General features: G+C 43.2%; 1 long non-coding RNA gene across 1 annotated transcript in view; it reads left to right on the top strand.

Annotated features, from left to right (window-relative positions):
- The window catches only part of LOC138686190 (uncharacterized), a 161,573-nt gene that overhangs the window by 61,131 nt on the left and 78,184 nt on the right, over positions 1 to 22,258 (top strand). The window contains exons 4-7 of the long non-coding RNA XR_011325549.1: positions 5,565 to 5,641; positions 6,306 to 6,418; positions 10,487 to 10,593; positions 18,963 to 19,087. This is a non-coding gene — a long non-coding RNA (uncharacterized lncRNA). The remainder of the gene's footprint in view (positions 1 to 5,564; positions 5,642 to 6,305; positions 6,419 to 10,486; positions 10,594 to 18,962; positions 19,088 to 22,258) is intronic.

Here is a 22,258-nt window from a genome sequence, read left to right as displayed (position 1 = left end):
AAGATGAGCTTTGACCTGTGTGTTAGATAAAAATCAAGCGTTATTTCTGGATGTGATTTTGAGCATATAGAGAGGAGAGTACTGTCCATCAGTCACTGGCGCTTCCCCCATTTATCCTGGTGGAGGATTCAGCTTGCAAATTGTCTTTGGGGCTGAGAGTGGGGGAAGGGTGGGAAAACCCAAGAAATCAACTTCCAGACATAAATACAATATGGACAAGTCATAAACATTATTAAAGCAAGTCTATCCCTGCAGGGCAGGTTTTTCTTCATAATGCTTTCCTGATTACGCTTCCGCAAAGCTGGGGAAGTGAATAGTGGGCTGATTATCCATGGCCCATGATCTACATCAGTGTAAAACTGTTTCCATTGTATGTGAGAAGAGAACTTTGCATATTTACTGGAAGGGAGTAGCCATCCTGCGTCTTATTCTGTCTTCAAATTCACAGTGGGCCTGATCAGAAACACAGCTATGTCAATGGGATTCTTTGTTTGGGCTCTTCTTAGGTCCCACATTACCATTGCAAAACCTGCCCTGTTTATCATCTTAAATATACATGCCATAAATGGACCTAGTATTGACACGGTATGTGATCAAACCCCAGACTGATCTGTCAAACACTTTGGAAAATAGGTAGATCAATGGATAGGCAGCTCGGAATGATTTCTGCAAAGGCTGAGTATAAGGGGGGAAAAAAGCCAAACAAAAAATGACTGACTCTGTGACATATTAACAGAATTGCCTCTAATTGTTTTTTCTTAAAAAAAACCAAAACCCTTGAGAGAAATCCAAGTCCTTTTATATAATGCTTTCTTGGAGCCAGACTCCAGTTGCCTAGTTCATCTTAAGTACCACTGACTTGTTAACAGATTTCATATACAGTATGGCAATGTTTGCTGTGAGAGTCCAAATCTGATCTTTGGTCAATAGTCAGAAAGAATCAGACTTTGTATAAAGATTTATGTTGGCAAGCATATCACATAAAAGGCCACTTATGCTTGATACAGTCAGAGTAGCAGAGACTTTTTAAACAAATGCGCAAGGTGCATTAGTTTCGTTGTTCAATCATGACAGAATTTTTCCCAACATCTTAATTAACATTCATTTACTAAGTATTGAACCATTTTTTCTGTTAAACGTAAAGATCAGTGCTAGGAGCTATACATTCTGAAAGATAATTGCACTGTATAATTCTGGTGCTTCATGAATTTACACTGAAATATTGATGGATATGTTCCAACATTCTTTTTTTTTTTTTCCCCACAAGCATATTTCATAATCTTTTAAATATCTCTATCCTGAAAACTTGAGTATAAAGTACAAATCCTGTTATGTAATAGAAGTTTAATGCATCTGGATACTGCTAACCAAGCAAAAGCATTTCAGACAGATTTCTATTTTCAGAAATAAAAGAAGTTGTTAACATAAAGTATTGTAAATATGAATTTATGAGGAATATGCAATAGCAGAAGGGCATGACTAAGGATTCTCAAAAAGTTAAGGGCTCCACTTTAATATTAGAAATATGAAGTATCTTTTCTGATTTTCATTAGCATAACTAAGAATAAAACGCCTTCCATTTTCAAATAGAAATTTAATGCTAAGTGACATTTTGCATAATCTCCTTAGGAGAGTCACTCTGTAGTCTTACTGTCTGTGCTATGGTTCTAGCGTTGACCAAAGACTTGTATAATGAAATAGAAGTGCAGTGAGGTTATACAGAACAACGAAGGAGTATCTCAGAGAAGGAAGCCTCGCTCATAAACAGTGGTTGGAACAGTTAGTTCAAGTGGTTTGTATGTTTGTCATGAAAATAAAACTTCGATAAAGCAAATAATAGTAATTAATAAGTAGTCAGGATAAAGCATTTGGTTGTGAATTTCTACAAACTATGCAAAAAGCTCTTGGGTTTCCTATAGGAGGATACTGGTGGAAGACTCCAGAGCGCTGAGAGCTCGGCGTCAGGCTGTTGGATTAATTGACACAGAAAGGTTGAGGGGTTTACCTGTAACACCGCTACTGGTTCCTAGTGTGTGAACAAAACGTAAACTGCAGAGGAAGACCTGTGAAATATAGTAAACATTCCTTGAATTTGCTATAGTGTGCTCTTTAGTTATGTACTTACAATGCAGTGTCTCTTTCTGATGATCTGAGTGTGTTATTCCGCTATCCACTTACCATGTCATGCCACGATGTTTTTCTGCTTATCTGCAGAGTTGTCTTTCCCACCTTTGTCTGGCAGCATTCCCTCTCTTTTGGTGCATCTTTCCTGCACTGTATCTCCTCTTTCTGCACCCTGTCCCATCTGCTAAAGAATTAAGTAGGACTTGTAGAGGCAGCAGTTCTGAACCCTGCTAGTTCACCCCAGCTCTGTCCTGGAAAGTCCCCTCCACTGACAATGAGACATAGATCAGCCTTTCTTCCCATTCAGTCCTTGGCTTCTTTGGTAAGACCGCTAAGATGGATGCTTACTGTGATAATGGTGCTGACATTTGCTCACCAGGAATTGGAGTGAGACCATCATTTCATGTTGTATAGGTCTCCAGTAACAATCAAATGCTAATGAGTGCCAGGCCATTAGGGGCCTGGCATGCACTCCAGCTAATGTCCTAAACTCGGTGTCCTTAGCCCATTATCCATTGTATCTGCTAGGTATTGCTACGGTTTGCCCCGTCAGCAAAGATGTTGCACAACCAGCTAGTGACCACCCAGGGCTATTCTGTTTAGGCTGGATGCCATCTTTTCTGGGCAAGTGTACAGATCATGTCTTGAACTGTGCCAGACACGCTGTTTGTGGTTCGTTTTCTGCTTATGAGCCTGGCTGAACAAAAAAGGCTATATATGTATGTACTAGCAGTGTTCATGTTACATACAATCTGACACCCGGTAGATGGTCCTTGGGGATTATAATGAGGCACCCACTGCTATACAGCATGTTTTGGCAACCGGGAGGTCTGGTGAATCCCATGCCTGTCTTTCTTTTGCAAGTCTTTGAGTTTCTTTTTTGGCACATACATGCAATGAAGCACAAGATGCAAATACTGCCAAAGCTTCTTGTAGAATAGATGACATTTATATTGTTATGCAGTTTGCTGATCTAAACATACCATTGCCTTGCCTTGATAGCCCAGGGCAAGTGCTAATCAGCTTGTTTTGTGGGCACCATGCCATCTGAAAGGGTGAACACAAATAGAGATGGTATGTGCATCATCTAGGAGCATTGCAAGAACACAATTCCCAGCTGAGAGTATCCAAATGTGTCTGTCTCCTGAGCTTGCATGTTGGCATGTAAAAGATAAGTGACAGCGTTAAATATAATGTATTTGGAATAAATCAAGGTTATATTCCTTAGCTGCTTCAAGCTAGTTTTCATTATATAGGTCACATCATCAACTGATATAAATTGGTATAGCTGCATTGAAAGCAGTGGAGCTCACCAATGTTGATCTGTTGAGCATCTTGCCCTGCATGACTGTTCTCCATGAGAAGCTTTCCTTCTCATTTTGCCCTCTAGGGCATCATCAAAGGCTGTTTAGTCTAAAAGGTAACATGTAAGATGAGGAGTTTGCGTTCCTATTTTGTCTTCACAGCTCTGTCACTAACACTTGGTGCTGGGCAATTTGCCCTCTTAGTATCTGTGTGCCTTGCTTCACCTAGTGTATGTAACACTACTTTTATTTAATTAGTACCTTAGTACCAAGGGCTTTAATCAAGGTTTGCTGGGATGGCAGGCATGGTGGAATAGTTCACGTGACTGGAGTGTTGTGATGGATGGATGGATGTGGCTCTTTGACAAAGATGTACATGGAAAACAAGGAGAGAGGGTTGTGTTTTGTGCAGAAGAGTAGCAGTGGATGTTGGGAACTTGTGTGTCAGGATCAGAGTGGGGAGGCCCACAACGAGGGTGTCATGGTGGGCATCTTCGGTGAACCACCTGACTGAGAGGAAGAGCTGAATGAAGCCTTCTTTAAACAAGTGGGGAAAAAAATCTTCTGTCACAGCTGCAACAAGGGAAATTCTAGTTGGATATAAGGGGAGAGTGGTGGAGCACTGGAGCAGGTGCCCAGCGAGGCTGTGGGATCTCTCTTCTTAGGGATTTTCAGAGCTCAAGTGGATGATACCGGATTCAGTTTTGAGGTTAGCCATGTTTTCAGTAGAAGGATGGCTTAGGTGACTTTTAGCAGTCTTTTACAACCTCCATGCAAAATACTGTTTTTCTACAACTCCCATGAGTTTGTTCTGGATTAGCAGACACATGAGGCGTAGCCTCTCCATCCTTGTCCTCACTTTCAGCAGCATCTGAAGTACCCTCAGTGCCATCTCCTGCCTTCATTTAGCTGTTTTATGTACTGTCCCTTCCCTCTTTCTGTGCTTTTCTTTGCACCCATTTCCTATTTGCTTGCTTGTTTATTCCTCAGATTGGATTTTTCTGGCTGTGTTTTCAGGAAGGCACGGTCTGTGGATATTACATATAATCAATTACATTTGAAAACTGCCAAAGATACACTGAAAGTGGATACTTGCATGAAATAACAGGGGACTTTGGATGTACAAGTAGAACTCTAATAGCTGGCTTGAATTTGTTTTGGTAATCTGGCTTTTATCCTAGCCTTTTTGAAAGATAATCATCGTTCAAAGAGAGGTTTTCAGTCACTATAGCGTACACTTTATATTTCACTATGTAATGTAACCTTCCATACACTCAAGGAAAACAATTTACAGAGCTAATTGCTAAACTCTGCAGATATAATACTTAAAATGGGTTATGTTAGATAAGAGTTTATGTTAAAAACCAAGAAATTTTCTAGAGGAAAATTATTGTTTAGGGAACATTGATTTGCATGAATTAATGTTTTCACTTCAGTTGATAGTTAAAAATGGATACTTAAGCTAAGCCACATTTTTAGTGTAACATAAATGCTTCATTAGCTATGAACCTCGGGTGCGAGCTGAAGTCCACTGTTTGTTTGTTTGTTTTTTTAAGTCTCCAAATTTCAGTTGGTATTGGGTCATACTGTCCCAAAGATATATTTTTTTTTTTTATTGAAAAAAAACACCCTACGTGGACTGAGAGGTGGGAGGATGCTTTGGAGTTCTCATTGTTACTTACTTTTTCACTTTAGACGATCGTCTCCACCCTTCTCTCAGCCTACTTATCAGTAAAATTAGGGGCAGTGTTAATGATCCTACCTGACACAGTTATTGTAGAAATTAACTGATGAATATTTGTACAGTATAGTATTTGTACAAAGGTGGTGTATTACTTGTACTGCAGTAGCAGCCATTTAAAGACTGCAGTGAACATTTTGGGCTTGGGAAGTTAAGTAACTTTTGCAGAACTCAGGTTGTTGTTGTTGCTGTTTTTATTACTTGTTTCTTATATTTTAATTCCGAATCTAGCCCAGGTCTGTACCTGCTGTCAGTTGCCGTGGCTTTATTGGCCTTATAGTTTGGGGTTATAGCACAAAGTGTCTATGTAAGAGGTTCAGCACTGTTTAGAAAGTGTTAATAGTCAACTAGACATAACATTTGAGTTTAATTTAAATTTGTTTCCTCCCGTGTAGCCGAGTGTTGGTGACAGATTGAGAGAGAAGGAGCAAACCACAGCATTGTGTTTTAAAGCAACCCAATGGAACAAAGGGTATGTATATTTGTTTTCCATAGTTCTCTCTAATTATCTTGTAATTTCTGTGTCATGCTTACCTTGATTGGGTTTAAAAGAAGGTTGCAGGCTAAGGATGATATTCACGTGAGTCTGCTCTTAGCCAATGAAAGTAGAAACGTGAATGTGGACCTGTCCTTAGTCAGTGGAGCATCGAGAAAGTGGATTCGGGCTCCGAAGGTAGGAGTCCAGCTCTTCTGATAGTCAGCAGAGCCTTGAGTTGAGGGCTCACAGTTTCTGTGTTAGGAAGCTCTGCTTCTCGACAGGTAAGGTATATGCCTAAAGGTCGACGAGTACCTTGAGCTACCTACCTTCGGCCGATGTAAGTCTGCTGATTTCGGTAGACAAACACTGGAGAAGGCAGCGCAGCCCGCTCTGACCTCGGGCGTTGTTTCAGCGGGAGGCTCTGGCTCTTGATTAACTTGTACTGACAGGCATGTCCACCGTGGTCAGCAGGACTCTCATGCACTTACCAATGTACTGAAATACCTGAATTCTCCAGGCCTACACTCACTCTCTTTTTAGGCATATATCAAACTTTCAGCATGTGAACAGAGCTAGGCTCTCCAGCAGTCAATGACTCAGTAAAATGGAGAAATCGCGTTTAATTCCACTATTGAGTGTGAATTTCCTTCTCTTTCAGGATCTACCAATACTGGTGAAGTCTCTTCTGTCAACCGCGCAACAGAAGCTGCTGTCCCAATCCATAGTTGCTCCTTCCCACTGGCAAACAGCCTTAGGAGGAGCTGTTCATAGGTGAGATGTTCAGTGGCCAGTCAACTGAAGTGATTAGCTTTTCGTTCCTTTCTATTAGAAGAGCTTTACCAATTGTGAATCGAACTGCTAATTAAGAGCTCAGAAGCTTTATAACCCGTTGCTATATTTGTACAATATTTGTACAAAGGTACTATAAGGCTGCGGTGTATTACACAAGTCCATTGCTTCTGCATGGTTATCTCTTTTCTCTTTCTTCCTCTCTTCCTATTCTGTGAATTTTTATTATTTGAATTACCTCCTGCTACATCCTGTGATTTGTTGCAGCTAAAATTGATCTCACCTGTGAATTTAACACATTACTGTGTCTCTAAGTGAGTATCTGTATGGTACTGGCACTTGTGTGGGTCATTGAAAAAGAATGAAGAACAGCAGGGTGGACTCATTGTTGAACAATCACGTAATGTGGAGGTAATTCAAAGAACTAATCGGAGACAGGCATAAAAAGAAGTTATCTTCTGGTACGCAGAAAGTCAGGTGGAATGAAAAGCAAACCTGAAAACAATGAATCTGTTTTACATCGGTGAAGGCAGAGGAGTCCTACCTGGGATTAGTTTGGCCATTGTCAGTGCTTGGTGCTGCAGATAATATGAGTTCCATAGCAACGCATTTTTAACTTGAAATTCCTGGGTGCAAGGGTGCATATTAACTAGAAAATGGACTTGAGTTTCACTGAGATCAGTAAAAACTAGCTTTATTTTATTTTCCACCCACTATCCTGCTCAGAAAATGGACTTATTTTTGAAGTCCTTAATTAAGGATGAAAATTTAGTGTTAGGCAGATGCTGTCATTTTCTTCCTACCCCTTCAGCAAAAACCCACGTGTAATGTGCTGCATTGGGCTCTGAGGCTGGAGGATGGGTTGTCAGTGATAAGCATCTGCAAAACCTGCAGCACATGCCCAGAGACTTGTAGTCAGATGACTCATATGTTGCACGGGCCAAGTTTAATCCCAGAGAGAATGTTACAACACAGGAAGAAACCCCTGAAAATAACAGGAATTGGTACAGTATTTGGGCCGTAAACACAGGTTAGAACAGTCTGGGTATTTGCTTTAATCCTCTCTGATTCTATTTTGAATTGCAATGTTCCTACTTGCTAAACCAATTTCCATTTTTGCTCTGTTTTACCGTGGCATAAGGAGGAGGGATATTTTGGCAACTGGAAAACTGCCACTTGCACCAGAATGGCATGCCACTAATTTTTGCAGGTTTTTTGAACTGAGCATTGCCACTCTGAAAGCTCTGTCAGCCTCTTCTTCTAGGATTCCCCACAGAGATCCCCACCCTCCTACAAGGCAGGACGTGCCCCAGGTTACAGGACTTTTGTTCCTTTCTCTGCAGGCTGTGCTGCCTCACCTGCGTCAGAGTCAGGTGCTTTGAAATGGTGAACTGGATATTTGAGAGGATGAGGGAGTTTGGATTTATGGGCTCTTCCTCCCGTAGCCTCAGCAGCAGAGATTCAGTGGGCCCAAACATTGCCAAAAGATCGGGAGTGCGAGCGCATCCTTAGTGTAGACAGGATGAAGAATTACTCTGCGATGTGTATCGATGTAGTTTAGCATCATTTCAAGCAAAGGTCAAGCAAAAAAGGTCCAAATTGCCATGAGGCCAGTCTGCACGAAGGGTTTGCCTTTGTGGCAGCAAGGTGGCAAGGAACCATCTGTGTAGCACGTGGGCTGGGTTGGAAGAGAGGTGCTTGTGACAGTCCTAGCCAGGAAAACGCCTGATGATGGACATTTCAGTGGCTGGTGTTGCACAGCAGCTCATGGTGAAGCAACCTGAATGATAGGTAAGACCTGGAGATGAGGCTCGATTTTTTTTTTTTTTTTTTTTTTTTTTTTGGCTTTTCCTTTTTTCCTCCCAGTATAATGAAATATTACAAGGGTTTTGCTTTGCACCTTTGCTTACTTATGCTCTGCCATATGTTTGGGTTTGGTTTAGCAGGCATGACAGGTAGCCACGTTGAGGGAGAATCTCAAAATGTGTACAGTGACATAGTGAAGCCTCTTTTACAGCGGGGTAAACAAATTTCACTTCTACTTCTTTATTTTCTTCCTTTTCCCTTGAGCAGAAATTTGGGAAAGTCATTTAATGTCACCTTCTGAGTTTTAATGGAGGCTTGGAAGAAGAAGAAAAAAACCTGTCCTGTGTGCGCTTGTTTCTTAGGTACACCACATTACCCACAGCTAGTCTCACCACTCCCAGAGAAAGTTTGTGTAAGTCCTAAAATAATTTCATTCCACTGGCCCACAAATATTCCCATTTGGTCAGCCTTATATAGAGTAATTACTGTTTAACATGGCACCACAGCTGGGTCAGGGCTTATTTTGGGTTATGAGTTATAAAAAGCTGTTTGTAAAAAAAAAAAAAAAAAAAAAAAAAATTAAAAAATTACTATGTTTATCGATCTGTCATCCTAAACAAATGAGTCTAGAAACTCGTTAGTTTACTTACTCTTTTTTACTTGTTTTGCTTTAAGAGTCAGCATTCATGAGAGCACTGGCATTAGTACCAAAGGCATTCAGCCATCTCATCCTGGCTTATTTAGATACGTCTGCACTTCAATTACAGAAGACCTAATTGTTAGGTAGCCAGGTGTTGTGGTGATATTGAGCAAGTATTGTGGGGTGGCACATGCTCAGGAAAGGGGGTCAAGGTTTAACCAGTGGAGACGTGGGAAGGTAATTTTTGTGAACAGGTGATAGGTGTGATGGGTGAGAAGAAGCATCTTGAGGGAAACGTCTTGGCTCTGTGCTCTCTTCCAAGTAGGTCTTTGCATTTTATGTGCCTGAAGTGCTGTGCACAGAGCAGGCAGTTCATTCCCACACCTGTGCTGTGGTGTAATTAGCATTTTTTCAGACCATGCCGAGTCCAACATCAAAGTTCCTTCTCATTTTAATAACTTTGATATATACGTATATACATGCATGTATTTTATGTTTGTACATATATGGATGTGTGTGCACAGCTAGAAAAAAAGAAAATATGGCTATGTATATACATGTGTCATTTCTTATCTGCTGCTAAAATACAGGTGTCTCTGTGGGAAACAAGTTGTTAAGCTGTTTACTGTACAAGAGTTCAGGAAGTTGAGAGTATTATATTCACTTACACGATTTCCCATGCTGAGTTGGTCATTTCACCTCAAAAATTAGCATCCCAGTCTGTTTCACAGAAGACCCCAATATTTTTAGTAATCATAGGAAAGAATGTTGTCCACTGGGACAGAGCAAGAGGCTGTGGATCAGGACTCCGGGTTTGGTTGTCTTTTTCTACTTATTTTATGGCCTGGGACAATTCTTAGCACTCTTCTGTGCCTCTGTTTAATAGCAAAATGGGACTAGTAACTTCGAGTTACCTTGCATAGAACTATTTAAAGATGAAATTGAAGTTTGGAGACCTTTTACTAGCCTTTGGCATCAGAGAAATAGAGCAGTTATGAGAAGTATTCCTGTGGTTTGGCTTCATTAATAATATGAACTTCTTGAGAACATGTATTAATGAAATGAAGCTGGGAAACAAACCAGAAGCAGATAGACAGAACTCAAATCCCTTCATGGACAGTTATACAATGTGCTAAGTAAGAATGACTGTATCCTTGGATTTTTTTCTTGTGAAAAATTCTGTAATGCATATGGAAAATAGTTTCCTCTCTATAACAAAACCGACAGGACAACTGACATTTCCATAATTTTTAAGGCAATACAAATCTGAGAAGAAGTACACTGGGAATTAGGAAAATCTTTCAAACTGGAAATCTGTAAACAAAATTGAATCTGGGAACACAGGCTGTTGGCTCAGAAATGGCTCTCAGGTTTCTTGGCTCCTTGTTCTCCATCAGCTATGCCAGACAGGTGGTGAATGGCAGCCTGGAAGCCCTGAGGTCCGAGCCTTGGACCAGAAGCAGATACATCATGATAAGCAGAATTGGGGCGGGTGAATAGAGCTATGGACACAATTTCCCCTCTGCTTGGGCCTGCAGTTTCCTGTCGGGTCATCCATCACATTACTCCTTATATTCATATATTTCTTATTCCCGTTAACCCAGGTTGTGCCTGCTAAGCGTTGGAGGTGAAGAAGTGCACGCCCATGCTCTTTGCCTTTCTTGCTGAGGACAGGAACAACGTGGGCATTGAGGACTGAACGTATTGCCAGGTAAGGGAGCACACCTTCCTCCCTACGGGGTGGAGGGAGCAGTCAAAAGTGAACTGACCGCCGTGGTAGTCATAGCAGCACAGGTTATAACATACCAGCTCTGCCTTTCTGTTGTATATTTCCTACATGTTCATGGTAAGAATCTAATTATTTTTCCACCTACAGCAAATGTAATAGGTCCAGATAAATGTTGTTGTGTAGGCACTAACAGTAAAGAGAAAACAAGTTTGATCCCAGGCTGTCAGGGACTGAATCTTTTCCATTGTAGGTTGCTTCTTGAATTAGTCTGAAAGAGCTTTCATTTTATTTAAAAGGCTTTTATTGATCAAAAAGGCTTCGTTCATAGGCTCTGTCTTCTTGAGGGGCTGAAGCAGGCTTGACTCATGATAGGAGTTCTTATTTGAGTTCGTTTTTATCGTCTTTGTTGTTGCTAAATTTCATGCTTTTCGTCTTTGCAAAGGTAACCAGAAAAGAGGCACATGGTTTAGAGATATTAAAAAAAGTGTAGGTTTCCTTCCAGTCCATTAATCTTCTTTCATGGAGCTCTGTACCAGTTTGAGTGAACAATTGGGAGGAATCAAAACACAGACATCTAGACTATTACATAAGATCAAAAAGAGAACAGATTTGTTTTGAAGCTGGGTATAACGTATTTGTCCGAAGTCATGAACATTTTTGAGAGCTCAGAACGTTCTTCCTGTTCTGCCTGAGGATGAAACTTAGATCATACGAACTGGAGAGAGATCCCAAAATATTTGAAGCCATTTAAGTAACTGTAGACCTAATTCAGAGTCCTTACTGAGTGAGGCCAAGCAGGGATTTGAACCTGATTTTTATGTGCCCTCTTTTCTTCTCTTTCGTCCTTTTAACTTGGAAGTTCCATCTTATATTGAAGAAAGCATCCCCGTGGATTTCATAAAAATTGATTTATTCAGGTCAGACACTTCGGATTTTTTTTAACTGACCCAGTGTTTTGTGTCCAACCACCCCCACCCCTGAAATAAACAAATGGATTGCCTGCGGAAATTTCCATAGAAAATTTTCCTCTGTCTTGGATCATAATTGTATTATTTTACAACAGTTTAAGTTATAACTCTAGCTAACCGAACCTCTGTATCACGTAAAGGACAAAGAGCAAGTGGACTGTCCAGGCCAGGAAGATCTAGTATTTAGGGGACAGCGTACATCCCATGTATGTGCATCCAACTGCAGGGGATGGCTTTGCTGGGTTCATTGACCTCTTGTAGTCTGTATACATGTCTATTAGAAACAGGCTAGAAACTGGACTGAGCTCCTGCTGCTGCCAGTCACTTGCAGTCCCGAACAGAAAAGGAAACACCAGTTTTTCTTCCGTAGTCCGGATGCTGACTCACCTGTGTGGTGAAAGAAAATAGCCAAAGGGTTGCTATTTCACCAGTGTCCCAATGTGCCTGGGAATATTTCATCAGCTGCTTTACTTGGGCAAGTCAAACTGCAAAGCTTTAAGGCCTGAGGCCAGTTCAGTAGTTACTCACACGTAACTTGGTCATGCACTTGATGCCCTGTGTCTGATGTCCCCATCACCGATAAGTAAGTTTTATTTTGCAGTTGGGTTTAAAGCCATTGGCAACATCTAGTTGTTTCGCATTGGTGTTTCATTGATGCGTGGTGTCACTTCAAGCCCGTTTTGCTTGCAGTTGGAAACCTGTTCCAACTCATCTGCCTCTTCTCTGCATCTGGTTCCAGGCTTTGACCTTGACCTTGGTCTGTGGTAGGACCGGGGAGCTGACCCACCGCTGCTGTGTTTCGCTGCCCAATAACGGGGTTTTGGTGGGGTGGGGAGAGCCAAGCTGACAGGGATGCTGCAAGACGAAGGAACCACTGTTCCCGAATTTCTGGAGGCTGGCAGTGACCAGGCAGCACTGTTGTGGTAGCTGACTGTCATCGGTCATCCTGGTTCAAGCCAGGGAAACTTTCTCTGGCCTCGTGGAGTGTTTCCATGCTCTCTGCCTGCCCTGGAAGGCCTCCCGATGCCTTCAGACAAAGCAACTTTCTAAAAGCTTGCTGGGGAGGGCATCACTTATGGGACTGCAAGAAAGAAGATTTCTCCCCTGCTATACGCATTTTCCTTATTTTCAGAGCTGGCCACCCTGATGAGTACACAAGCTGGGGACACTAGTTCAGTCAGGCTACGAGAAAGGAAGTTTGCTCTGTGCCTCTAGATCAGTGCTCAGGCAGGGTGCGGATGGTCCTTGAATGGTGCTGGTTTGCCTGCAAGGTCAGGATCTGAGCTTCTCGTCAGGTAGAGCCCGGCCTGAAATTCCGGACTGGAGCGTGCAGCTGCTGCCTTTCCCTGCCAGCTCGCTGCAGCACTGCTTTTTGCTATCAGTCTGCCATCTACGCTCACCTCCGCGAGCATGGCCAATACGGCTAATCCGTGCTTATCTGAATGCAGAGACATGGGCGGCAAGAGATTTAATGCAAATGTAGCATCGCGCAGCCCCGTTCCTCCTCGCAAACTATTGATTACGTGTCTTGATTTGCTCTCCCCTGATAATAGGCCATAGGCAGAAGCCAATAGGGCGAGGAGGAGGAAAACCTGTCATGATCATTCGATGCAGCTGGGGAGCCAATGAGAGGAGAAAGCCCGTGGATTGGGCTGGGAGGGAGCAAGGGTGGGGGAACCGTCTTAGCAACAGCAGAAAGCAACTCTTTTCCCCCTCCCACCGTGCAACCATGCTGGAAAGTTCCCGATGGTGTTCCTTAATGTATTTGTCTCGCGTATGCCAAGTTCGTACGCGATTTGCATGACTTTGCCCCGTGTGCCTGTTTACCCCTTTTCTCCGTGATCCTTTGGAAAGGGGAGAAGGGAATCACTTCTTTTGCTGTCCTACTAAAACCAACTAGCGAGCTCAAGGTAAAGGGATCTGCTGCTGGATTCATTTCTGTGCAAGCCCTGAGGACAAAAGCGAATTTTGTATTGTCTTTTTGTGGTTGGTATCTTCCTCATGACATCTTTCCAAGACAGGCTGTTGTTGAAACAGTCAGTTTCTTGCCAGCCTGTTTGTGGCAGTGGAAGCTGGACACCTTGACTGTATTCTCATCTCTGCTAGAGTCCTTACATGAAACCGGGTGAATCGCTGTCCTTCAAACTCCAGATCCCTTCGTCAGGTTGCTGGGCTCTCAGGTCTGGGAATTAGAAGAAAAGCCTTCTCAGTTGAGCCCTCCCTGTGATCTGTGGGCTGAGAAAAGCCAGTCCAAGGCACCATACTGCTTTGCCTCTTATCTTTTATCTGCCTTACAGCAGAAAATGTTCTTTCTGTCTCTCTGCCTCTCTCATGGTCAATCTATCATTGGTTTAACCAACCGAAAATGAAAATGGCAGTTAAATTTGTCCAAACCTTTTGAACATTTATTGGAACCAAACATTGGCACTTTCAGCACTCCCTTGAAAATGACCTTCGTTGTCCTCCTCTCACCTGCCGCCTCCTCCTGCTCATAAGCATTCACAGGTTTATCTCACTATTTGCATGCTGATAACAGACATAGATTTTGTTAGTCCTGCATCTGTCGAGACGGCAGGGACAATAATAGAAGCACCGTCGGGACCAATATATATTGGTCTTAGGAGTGTGTCCAATAATGTCTGGGTCAGGGAGCCTTTAACTGCAGTGTCAGGGAATTTAGTCAGCTGTCATCGCTTCTTAATTAAAAATAGCTGAGACTCACTTACATTCCATTGCGGTGTATTAGCTCATTTGTCATCTTGTCCCCTGCTCTCCAGCAAACCCCCTAAACACCTTCAAAACCAGACAATAGATAGAAGTGCTTGCAGCAGGTAAGAAGACAAGGGAGCAGAGAGCGGATAACCCGTGCCATAAGCTGCTCTTTGGGTCAAGAGATTGCAAGAGTTTAGCAGGATTCAAAGGGGATGGGGATACATAACACTGCAGCATGAAATGTACTGTATGTATTTTATATGTATAAAACTAGCCTCTGCACAGGCATGTGTCAGGGAGTAAATCAAACAGTAAGTGTCCTGGGGTTACGTGAAACTTTCCTTGTGGATGAATCAACTTATGTTTTTCCATCTTGAGTTTCCAGCATCTTCATCTGGTCCAGTACTTTCAAAGACAGAGTGTTTTTTTCAGTATGATCCAGTCAGACCTTTCCTATGTACAAACGTGATTGGATTCCTAATTCCTCGCTAAATGGAATTTAGTGGTATCTCTGATTGCTATCACCTTCCAGTAGGTTTCACCAATTTATTTGTGATATTCCTAAGGGGACAGGGAGATGGGAGGTTACACAGAGCTTCGGGAGCTGCAGAGGGAAATGAAGAGCATGCTGTAATATCATTACTGAATGAAAATGTATCCCCCTCCACCTGCCAAAAAAAAAAAAAAAGAATTTATTGTGATTCTAGCTAATGCTTGGAGCCAAGGGACGTTTTTGGCATAGGGAGAACTTTTCTGGCTTCCTTTTTGCAAGTAAATCAGAGGTGGAAGGGCATTAGACTGACTAACTTCCTGAACTGGAAGTTGCATCCGGATTACCATATTTAATTGTCTGTGATTGACCTATCTTCCATGAATTTTGCTAATCCGTTTTTTAACCTGGTTGTATATTTGGCCTCCACAGCGTTGGGTGGTGATGAGTCCCACCATTAAATCACGTATTGTTTGAAAAAGTTCATCCAGGATGTCCTGTACAATGCTATCAATCTGTCCTGTGAGTAAATGGATGGCTGTTGCCAGGGCTTCACATTCCCTCAGATTCCCAAATCGGTGGTAGTTCCCCTGGAGACCACATCCATCCCACTCGAGAAGGGAAGCAGCATCAAACCTCCCGTGCTTCACCACCCAGCTTGGGCTGCAAGGGACCAGTGTTAGCTCCCACACAGGGCAGCTTCTGCAGTCCCGCTACTAAATGGTGATTTTTCTGGCCATACATAGTTATTTCCCTCAGGGCTGTGTTCCTGCTGACTTGACTGAAGATCCAGTGATACTTGTTGATGTTCTAAGAATGTTGTATTTCCCGTGGAGGGGAAATTCACATGCAGCCTGTGGGATATGCCTGGATTAATTTAAGATATTCTCTTCAGTCTGTTCAGGGTTTTTTTCTGAGTCCAGTTCAAGAAAGCTGTGTAACAGTTTATAGGGATAAGCAAGGAAGTCCACTGGTTCGACTCGATATTGTTTGGAGATTTTGAGTTATTCCGAGGTGTGCTGGTACAGGAAATTAGAAGCAACAAGTAAAAGCTCATCTGAACCCCAAAGCATCAAGCTAAGGACAGACCTTCATGTTAGTAGAGACATTTTCAGACTGCAGAATTTTTTTTAAAACTAATTAAGCTCTGATGACTTCAGCTATATTTTCAGCCTCTGATTAAGGCCATGATACTAATTAAACTCTTGAATTATTAAAAATGCAAATAGTCAGACCTGTGTGCAACAGCAGACTTGCGTTTCCATGCTCGAGGACAGCAGTGGGGATATCTGGCAGAGTCTCTTGTGGTCACAAGTTTTTCTCTTCCTTTTTTGTTTAAAATGGCTGCACTCCACTCGATGCAGAACTAAAAACGTCAGCTGCTGGGGTAAATGTCTCAGCTGCCTTGCAGCTAGACAAGTAAGTTTGATTAAAACACAGCAAAGTTTTGGAAGGAACTCTGGGTCTCTTGACATCCCGACTGTGGCATTTTCACTGAATGGGCTGTTGGGATTGAAATACCATCTAGTCCTTAGAGAGCGAGTCTGCTTTCAGTCGCAAAACTCTTGGAGCTGCATTTAAGCTACCTACTTTGTTGTCATAGTTCAAGAGCACGATAAATTATTTAGACCTCTAGCTGTCCTCCCAGATCCTCTCTCTCTGGCATACCCTATGACATACATCCACCTCCAGTGAGATGTCTACACCAGGAGGTCTGATTGTGGCCTTTCCTTCAGTGCAGGTATGTTTTGGTTGTGGCCCTACTAAACGGTAGGGGATCTGAGGGACATTTTGATCTCTTTTACTGTCAACATCTTGGCAGGCACCCAGCACCTCTTCTGAGTAATAGCCATCCTTGTGTACAAATACATCTTTTGAAGTAGGATTTTGTAATCATAAGTAGGACTCATCTAGAGATGGATAGTCTTGCAGAAGTACAATTACCTGGTCTTTGAGGTAAGATGGAGTTCTGTAGGCTGGGAGTTGGGCAAGCAGATATAGCCTCTCGCTGTCTCACCAGTCTCTCCGTGTACCTAGATCATGGAAATTTCTGTGTTTATTATAAAAGGTTTTTGCACAGCTCCAGAGCCAAGAGCTGCAGTGGTACCCCGAGTACCACTTCTGCATCACTGCTTATACCCTCGGCAGTCTTCTGGATGTGCAGCTCTTCTTCTGGTGGAGGCAGCGGCCCGTGGGACTCAGAAGTGTCTGTCCCATCCTGTAGCCCTTTTGCCTTGCCATTATGGAGGCTCTGCTGGATCTGGCAGTGTTTGCAGCCAGTACCAGCTGGGATATTAGAGGGATATGCCAGTAGGCAGTCTAGTTATAACCTGCCCAGAGGGAAGTTTCTTCCTAGTGCCTATTTAGTTCATAATAGAGACATAAATTAAAAAAAGGTGCACAAGACACTATTCAAATGCAGCAAGTGCATGTCATATTTAATAAACTGGAACCCTCGCTGGTGTGAAGTGACAACAATTTATTGGAGTCACTTATCAGATAAAAATATGTCCCAGTGTCTACAGCTGAGTCCAGTTAATGGCAGGTGTGATGGTAAAGCTATGACATTTTTTGCTTCCTCTCTCAACTGTCCTTTTAGTACGTTAAAACAAAGAAATAAGTGGTCATTACTTTACCTATGACAACTGATTTTTTTCGTTCTCCTGCTATAATGGGCTGCAGGTGTTTCACAGCCAGCCCAGGCTAATAAGGACAGACATTCTGGCCGCACGCCAAAATTATAAAACTGTCCAGGGAGAGAAGAAAAGAAAAGACAGGGGAAGGGGTGGGGGGTGGGAAGGAAAGAAAAAGAAAGCACGGGAGTCACTCCATGCTGAGATTTTGTACTTTTGTGTCTCCTGAAGTGAATACATCAGTCAGGAATCAAAGGTTTGAAAAGTCATTCAGCCCCTCCAAATTAGAAGGCGAACCATCTGCATGACAGGATGGAGCTCTCCTCAAAGGCTGCAGGCCAGGGCTGATCTCAGTGACACCAGGGTAAGCCTGGAGTATCTCCACCAGAGTTACAACCAGCTCACCCGGGATCTCAGATTCTGGCCTGGTGCACGCATCTCCCTGCCAGAATAACATTTTGGACCCAGCCCTTTAATGTTGTATCACCATAGTGACGGGCTCCTCTGTTCCAGAGCTGATGAGGAATCACTGTGGAGTTGTCCAGTGTTAATTAATCCCTTTTAGGCAAAATTTGAACTCGGTGGAAACTGCAAAGACAAGGCAGCCCATTCAGAGCTCTGCAGCCTCTCACCCTCTCTGATTTTAGCGATATGTCTTGCCCTCAAGTCCCATGTGCCACAGCCAAATCCCTTGTGTTTCCTGGAAGTTGGAGCAGTGGTGGAAAGTCAATGGGAAGGAAAGATGTGCACTATGAAAATGGAAGGTATACATGTCTCCGTACAGCTTTGCAGATAATGGTGTTTGGAAAGACTGGGTTGTGATGCAGGCTTCCCAAGGTGCTGCACTTTTGGGTGTGAGCCAGGATAACCGAGCACAAAGGACGAGCTGGATCTGAGGCACTGGCTGGCTTAGACCATTTGGCTTGAATTGCCCCAAGGCATCGTAGCTAATGGTGAGAGATCAAAGTCTCCAAAGGTACCTCGCTCACTGTTGATTGCGTGAGTGCCTTGGGGATGTCAGGCAGGTTCCTAAAGGTAAGTGAGATACGTCCAGGCCTAAGGGCATGTCCACGGGGAGAAAGAGATCCCAAAGCTAGTCCTGACTTCAGGTAGCCATGGCACAAAGTCACAGAGATGCTGTGATCCTGATAGCTAGGCTGCTCATGTAAAACCAACCCGAGTGCATCTTCCTCTGCACCGCTCAGTGTTTCTGGGTCTGGATTAGCTCTCAGACACAACTGGAGTCTCCCTGACCCCAGAGTGCAGACATACCCCTGCGGCACATCCTGAAATATGCCAAAAGATGTTACCCAACCCACCAAATGGTTTGGGGGCCCGGTATTGTAGTAATGGACACATCTGAGGTAAATTTGCTTCACTGGATTTAATATGACAGATCCCAGCCACAAATTTCTTATCGATTTGTTTGGAGCCAGGATTTGGTTCAGGCCAAGTGTTTTGTTTTGTTTGTTTATCTAAGATATGTTTTTGGATGCTTAGCTTGAAAAAAAATTCATAACTGATGGATGTTAATTATGTTCGTTTCAGATCTCCTTTTGGCAGCTGGATGAGAAGGGAATGCCACTGCAAAGGAAGGATTACTGAGGCGAGGTGCAAGTTGTATTCAAAGGGAACACAAATGCTGTGCATTACACGTGTCACCACCACGACAGGTCAGTACCTTTTCCCTGGAGTCACTGTCAGAGTTCTGTGGGTAGCATCTGTGATAACTCAGTCAGACCCTGCATATGGATTTAAAGGTGATAAAAATGCCACAGTTGAAATTCTCTTATATCAGAAAGGAATTGCACAGTTGTAAGGCTTACATGATTTTAAAAATGGTATTAGATAAAATGTTTTATAGTAAGCAAATGGTTGACGAAAAGAAGTTTCAGAAAGTGCTTTGTAATGAGACAGACTGAGTCAGCTTTGAATTTTCTGCTTTTTTGGATGGCCTTTGGGTTTTTGCATTAACCTGACTAGGTAGTTTGCTTGGAAAAGTCTGCGAATTCTGGCTTGTTGTTTGCAAAGTGCTGAGAACACTATGACATCTCTGAAAATACAAATAATAATAATAGTGGTAATGAACAGCAGCTTATCAAAACCTTTTGTGATGGCTTAGAAATCCCTGAATTCTTTTACTCTCTGATTCACCCCTTGAAGTATCCTGTGCTTTGATTTCTGTCTTTGGATGCCAGTAATGTGCAGCTAAGATCTGGGGCAGTTCCTAAGAAATTGCATGCAATTTGCTTTCTTTGAAAGAGTTTCAGGAAGGGCCAGATCTGCAACTGGTGCAAACCTGTGTCTTCGGTGGCTTCAAGAGAAGTTACTCCCTGATCTGGTAGTCAGGATTTGATTCTTCTGGTTAGAAGTTTAAGTTCCTTAACAGTTCCCATAACCAGAACTCAGTTTTGTGATGGCTTCCTGGTGCTTTGATCATTCCTTTAGTTAACTTCAACATGGTTTATGCATATTCAGCTGCTGAGAGGACCAGGCGCCAGTGTAAACCATTCACATCTCATATTTGTGGCTTACTTTGAGACTGAAAACTTTTTAGGTGCGTAGCGTTTTATAGTGCAAGTGCACTAGAGCAGTTCTCATTCTCTCGTACTGTATGTGCAAACTCCTTAGTCGAGGACTGGTTCTGTCTAACGTTAAGCATGTGGCTGGGTGGCCTGGGTCACAGTCCTGTGCTTCCCAGCACACCTTTGGGTGAGTGGAGAGAAATAAATGGGTGCAGAAGGCGACTCAGACTTCAGGCAGATTGAGTATTGCTCTGAAAGGGACCATCTCTCCTGCTGATCATGGCAAGAGCCGAGAGCATAGCAGAAAGGGGACGGATTCAGGGCACTGCTGTGCAGGCTTTTAAACATGCTGCAGAGAAAGATGCTGGATCTCTGTATGGGGTGTCCTGGTTTGGGAGCTGTCGTGGAGGTGGGATACAGAACCACACGTATATTGGGTGGCAGGGACATTACTTCATTTTCTTTTCTTCTTAAGCTTCTCTGAGGGGAGGAAACTGTAGACGTTATCTTTTTCTGAGTGGAAAAACTGATCTCAAGTATGTATGTTTGAAGCTAGCAACAGTGTGAGCCAGGTTAACTTGACTAAATAGGCATATGAGGCCACAAAATCTGACTGAGCCTAATTAGAAACCAAGATGCCTCCCAGCACTTAAAGATTTCTTTTAAGATTATGATGAGCTGACAAAACATATTAGTGAGAGGTGGAGTTGGTATGAGCCATGTTTGGTATTTTACTACTTAGTGGCAGCAACAAGAGGCCCTATGTAGAGATCAGAGCCACACGTGCACAAGCCTGGATTATTTCTCCACACCTTCTTTGTGGTGTTTAACACCAGCACCTATGCACAAAGCTCTCAGAGTCGATGGAGTGGACTGAATCACCTTTGGAGATGCTGCTGATCTGCTGTGGAGCCCAAGAAGACTATGCTCTTAACAAGGTGTCTCAATTAATCGCCTGCACCTTGTTGGGATGAATGCAAGCCAAGATGTGGTGTCCACTCATCACAGTGAGACAACACGTGGCCCAAATAAATTGAAAAGGAGAATCCCAGGTTCTCAGAAACGATTTGTAGAGAAGAGGCGTTGCAGTCTGCCAGCTGTTGAATGCTGCTGGGTAGTTTGCAAGCATGGGTGAGGATTAAAAGAGTTGAAGGAGGGCACGGTAGTAGTTTTATACGATTCTTTCCAAGGATTTCTTTTGTTTTGAGGCAGTGCTCTCACTACCACTAGCCTGGATTCCTCCGCTCTCCATCCTGCACATTGCATTAACACAGGCAGCGCGCTGCCTCTGTTTGTGGGATCAAGCCATCAGCGCTGGAGCGGGGCCGTAAAACCGTTGTGCCTGAGCACAGCCAGGCTGCCAGCGAGAAGCAGGGCTGATTTATGCTGGCTGACGGTGGGACCTATTGCCTACTAAATGCAGTCCTCTCCGTTCGATGCCAGCAGGTGCTTTGCCTGTCTGGGCACTGCCAGGCTTCCTCCCGCTGTTCTCCTGAGTTCCAGTATTTCATCTTTGCTCGTGCTGCTGTTTTTAATCCCTCTGCCTCGTTCACGGCCCTTGGTGTCTGTTCGGAGACTCGGTCTCATTTGCTGTTGTCCTGGTGCCAGAATTTTTAAGTCCGAGGCGATGGAGCTGCCTCTGCATGGGGAGGACTCATGCTCGCTGGCTCCACCGTCTGGACCTGGCCCCGAGCACAGGGCTCAGCAACCCCTAACCGGTCCCCTTGCTTTCTCTCCAAGAATATGATTAGAGGTTTGAAACTGAGCAGACAGCTGGTATACTCTCCCTGGGCAGCCTCAGTGTCTGGGCCTCCATTGTTTTTGTCCAAATCATATCTGATTCCTTTCCAAAAGCGTTTCAGTCCGTAAAACCAGACCAGGTGCCTTTGGTTGTGCTCATTCCTGAAATACCAGCTATGAACGAAAGCATTTTGGATTGGTCTTAAAATGGGTATGAAATTCATTTCAAACTGGGATGTGGTTTTTTTTCCCAATTAAAGCATTTGAATCTTCCCTTATGCTTTCCAGATAGAAAACTGACCTTGTTCAAATCAGTCCTTGGTCTTATACCCAATCTACTGCATCCTCTTTTACTAGATCTTCAAAATTGCTTCAGGCCACGCTGCAGTCTCTGAAACCTGACCTCTGTATACATTCTTTGCACCTTGACCTCTTGGGTTTTTTTTACGTAGAGTAAAACTACCAGCAAGTCAGATGATAGGTTTTGCTGCAATGTGCTTTCCCATTCTGCTCAGTAATTTGCCAGTACAGCAGAAAAAGCAGAAGAAACCTTGCCAGCCAAAATTGGTGGAAGTGTTT

The sequence above is a fragment of the Haliaeetus albicilla genome, chromosome 7 (genome assembly GCF_947461875.1).
Source record: "Haliaeetus albicilla chromosome 7, bHalAlb1.1, whole genome shotgun sequence".
NCBI classification, from domain to species: Eukaryota; Metazoa; Chordata; class Aves; order Accipitriformes; family Accipitridae; genus Haliaeetus; species Haliaeetus albicilla.
Note: the sequence above shows the minus strand (reverse complement) of the source record. Positions and strands in the feature narration are given on the sequence as shown.